General features: G+C 44.1%; 1 pseudogene; it reads right to left on the reverse strand.

Moving 5' to 3' along the window:
• Nucleotides 1-222: 222 nt before the first annotated feature.
• On the reverse strand, nt 223-803 carry LOC103215782 (large ribosomal subunit protein uL6 pseudogene; annotated as a pseudogene).
• Between the last annotated feature and the right edge of the window lie 3,865 nt (nt 804-4,668).

Here is a 4,668-nt window from a genome sequence, read left to right on the forward strand (position 1 = left end):
GTATATACTCAGTAATACACCCAGAGGATTCCTTATAGTCCAAGGACTATAAGTTGTTCTACCATAAAGACACACATGCATATGTTAAAATGGGTCAAATGGTAGTTCTGTTGTTGTTGTTTTTCCCCCCAAATCAATAGGTCCTTTATTGCACCATTTAAATATCACAAGTAGGTCTTAGGAGTCATCCGGCATCTTGTTTCTGTAGCTGGACAACTCTTAGGTCTTATTCATCAGCATGCTGAACAGTTCCTTTTTCAGAGACATAGATACCATCCAAAAATGTCCTGATATGCTTGTATTTCACTGTTGTGGCTTGCTGAATCAAAGCCGCTGAATTTGAAACAAGCTCAAGGTCATTTCCTTCAAGGATTAATTCATCTTTCTGAGTTTGACCTACTGAACAAGCAACACCTGGTCTCATCCGAACCCCGTGGATGTATTTTTCACCCAAGAAATTTCGGATTTCAACAAAAGACCCATTCTCCTGGATAACGACATTGATGGGGAAGTGAGCATACACAGACCTCATCTTGTAAAGGAAGCCCAGTGTAACACCCTTGATCATATTCTGTACATGACTACAAGTAGTCCTAACCATAGCCAGTTCCTTTCCATTACTTCACCGTTTGTCAACCTAGAGCCTCTTTTTTTTCCTTTCCAAGAAGACTGAGTTCTACATTGATGTGATTGAAGTCCCTCTGCAGGGTTCCTCTGGGGCCCTTCACAATAACTGTTCGTCACTTCAGAGTAATTACATTTTCTGGAATGTCGACAGTCTGATTGCTGAGAATGGTCTTCATTCTTGCAGTAGACACGGCAACTAAAGAGGTAGTTCTGTTTTAAGTTCTTAGAGAAATCTCCAAACTGATTTCCACAGTGACTGAACTAATTTATATTCCCACCAGCAGTGTGTAAGCATTCCCTTTTCTCTGTAACCTTGCCAGCATTTGTTATTTTTTGGCTCTTTAATAACAGCCATTCTGACTGGCATGAGATGGTATTTTATTGTGGTTTTGACTTGTATTTCTCTAATGATTAGTGATGTTGAGCATTTTTTTCATATGCTTGTTGGCCACGTGTATATCTAATCGTCTTTTGAAAAGTGCCTGTTCATGTCTTTTGCCCACTGTTTAATGAGGTTGTTTTTTGCTTGTTGATTTGTTTAAGTTCCTTTTAGATTTTGGCTATTAGACCTTTGTCAGATGCTTAGTTTGCAAATATTTTCTCCCATTCTGTAGGCTATCTGTTTACTCTGTTGATAGTTTAGTTTGCTGTGCAGATTCTCTTTAGTTTAATTAGGTTCCACTTGTCAATTTTTGTTTTTGTTGTGATTGCTTTTGGAGTCTTCATGAAATCTTTGCCAGGGTCTATGTCCAGAATGGTATTTCCTAGGTTTTCTTCCAGGGTTTTTATAGTCTTAGATTTCACGTTTAATTTTTTAAGCCATCTTGAACTTTTTTTTCAAAACAACTTGTATAATCACCTCTTTCCCTAGTAACACCCTAACATTTTTCTTTGTTCTTCAGACATACCAGAGGCCACCCTGGTCTGTGTGTATGTCCTGAATTGCAATCCCACTTCTTGTTTATTATTCCCAAATAAAACCTTTCAATTTAGAGATTTATCTCTTTATATTTTTTATGTTGACAATTAATTCATTTAAAAATTTTAGCCAAATCTTCTTACCAGTTTATATGGCACCTGGTGGTGTCTGCCTAGGTAAACAAACACTCAAATCCTCTTTCTTTTGGCCTGACGCTGTGTCTGCCTGGATTTTGGGTCAGTTGGTTGACCTGTGACCTCAGTACTCTGATGGGTTCAAGAAAAGTCATGATTGTGCAATTTGTCTGGTTTTTTTTCTGATTGTAAGAGGGATACATTGTTCTAACCCTCTACATTTTCTGAGCTGACACAGGAAGCCCTTTCCTCAGGTCTAAACACATAGAAAGCAGGTCTAAACACATAGAAAGCAAGATTTTCTCAGATATTTGTGCCAGAACTACTGCTTCCCTCTTTTTCCTGGAGAGAAGACATATGTAAACGGGTTTGCAAGGCTCTGCTCTTGTTTTGAAAAACACATCTGCACATGTCTGTGCTTGCCAGAAACCTCAAATTATTCAGCCAGTCTCCTGAGCACTGTAGCTTTCCCATTTTGGAAAAGGCTTTGGAAAATAGGAGTGAAGATTGAGTTGTGTTTCAACCAGGGTTTCTGTACTCCAACCAGAGGCGTGCCGACTGGAAGAATCATTATGGAAAGGATGGGGCTGAGGCAGAAACTGAGCCAGCCATTGGGATGTCAGGGCTGGCCACGGAGGATTGTGTGAGGCCTGGGGCTGCGGCTGGGCTCCCGGCTCCCCGGCAAGGTTCTGGTAATAGTGGCTTGAGAAAGGAAGTGAAAGCTTCCCCTTTTAAGCTACGTTGTAAACTCCATCAGCAAAGTTGTTTATAGGAAGTGGTAGAACAAATATTATTTAAGGAACAGTGTAGGGAGATTAGGACTCTGTCCAGCCAAGGCATTTAATCTCACCTGAGGGAAGTGAATATGTCCAGCTGCTGAAGAATGTTAAATAGGCCAGCTCAGAAAGGGCCCCCAGGCTGTTTGCCTAATGCTGTCCTCAAGAGAAGGGTGGAAAATGCCCTCCTTCTAGGACCAGGGAGAGCAGAAAGTGGGGAGCACAGGAGGGTAGTTTGGGGATCATCTCACACACTCCTCCTGTGAGTTTGCTAAAGCTTTGTTAATAAACCACCACAAATGGGATGGCTTAAACAACAGAAAATTATCATTGCCCAGTGCTGGAGGCGGGAAGTTTGAAAATGAGGTGTTGGCAGCGTTGGTTCCTTCTGAGAGCTATGAGCAAGGATCCGCTCCAGGTCTCCTCCCTTGGCTTGTAGATGGCTATTTCCTCTCTGTGTCTTTTTACAGGGTCTTCTGTCTGTGACTGTTTATCTCTGTACCCCAATTTTCCCTTTTCGTAAGGACTCTAGCCATATTGGCATACTGGCTTTGTGGCCCACCCTACTCCAGTAAGGCTTCATGTTAACTGATTAATTCACACAGATCCTTCTTCCAAATAAGGCCAAATGCTGAGGGCTGGGGGTTAAGACTTTAATACGTGCATTTGGGAGGGACAGAGTTCATCCCACATGATTCCTTATTTTAAAGAAGGCATGTTGAGACTCAGGAGGAAAGAGAAGTGGAATGGAGCATTTAACAGCAGATATTTATGGAGAGTAACCACGTGACACTGTCTGGTGCTAAGGCCATCATCAAGTCTAAGCTGCCTCCTGCTTTCCCAGAGTCACATCTTAGTGAGGAGATGAAGACCATCCACGGAAACTGAAGGCAACTCCAGGGAGAGACAGGCATTTTGAAAATCATAAAAGAGGCCAACAACCTCAAGCTTGAGGTCACCTGCACGTGTATTGCAGAGGAGGTCCTTGAACCAGGCTTGCTGGGACTCAGTAAATCCTGGATTGTGGGAAGGAGATAGCCACAGAGCCACCTGGCAGGAAAGTGCTCCAGAGACGGGGGCATCTTGTGCGAAGGCCCTGAGGTAGGAACATGCTTGGTGAGTATGAGAAAAGGAAGAAGGCCAGTGTGGCTGCAGTGATGTGGACAAGGGAACATGGATTGAGGTGAGGTTGGAGAAAGGGCCCAGAACCAGGTCACACAGGCCTGTAGGGCCTGAGGGAAGGGGACAGTGGAGGGACTGGAATTTGGTACTTACTTACCTTTGTTTACTTTTAAAGAAGGCCACTCTGAAGGTTGGGAGGAAGGATGGGTGGACAGAGTGTTCCATGAGGTCCCTTCTAGACCCCAAACCCCCTGACTTTATCCTATCTCTATATCCAATGCAGTGTAATGGGCATTTAGCCTCTTCTGCTTCCATTTCTCAACATACTACCTCTCCTTAGGTCTCCTTTAGGCCCAGGATAAATGCCACAGTGCTGCTGAGCTGACTCGGAGACCCAGTTGGAGATTGGGTCCTTTCTCCACTGTCTCTGAGCACTCAGCTGGTTTTGGGGTTCTGTGCAGGCTCCTCTTCCCCAGAAGCAGACACCTTAGGGCAGAGCTCAGTCTACCACCAGACCTTGCTGGGCGCTTCACTGGTAAAGGGCGGGGACAGTGTTTGAGGAGAAGAAGAAAGGAGAAAGGAAGGATGGAAGCAAAAAGAAGAAAGGAAGGAAGGAAGGTAATAAGGAAGGAAGTAGAGTACTTATTAATCCAATACTTTGGTCATATTGCAAGCTTAAGTTAGCACAGCAAGCATCTGTGAATGTGTGTGTGTGTGTGTGTGTGTGTGCATGCACATACACACAAAGTTTGCGGTGGTGTCCTGCCTTGCCAGGCAGTACACTTGGTGTTTCAGTGACTCTCAGGTGGGATACAGAGACAGGGCGGGACAGAGATGAAGAACCAGCCTGGATCCCAGCTCCACCAAGCACCAACTACACGATCCTGGACAGGTGACAGGGTGCTTACGTCTACCATGGGGACGATACTCTTGCTTGCCTTCTTGGGTTGCTGTGGCAATAGATACAGGTGCTCAGGAAGGATCAGCTGCTATTGGCTGCGTCCCATCGAACAACTTGCATGCTAGGGTGAGTATCATCTTAAGCCTCTTTTCTTGATTCTACTTTAAAGAGCAGACATTACCATGTTTT

Source organism: Chlorocebus sabaeus, chromosome 9, assembly GCF_047675955.1.
Source record: "Chlorocebus sabaeus isolate Y175 chromosome 9, mChlSab1.0.hap1, whole genome shotgun sequence".
NCBI lineage: Eukaryota > Metazoa > Chordata > Mammalia > Primates > Cercopithecidae > Chlorocebus > Chlorocebus sabaeus.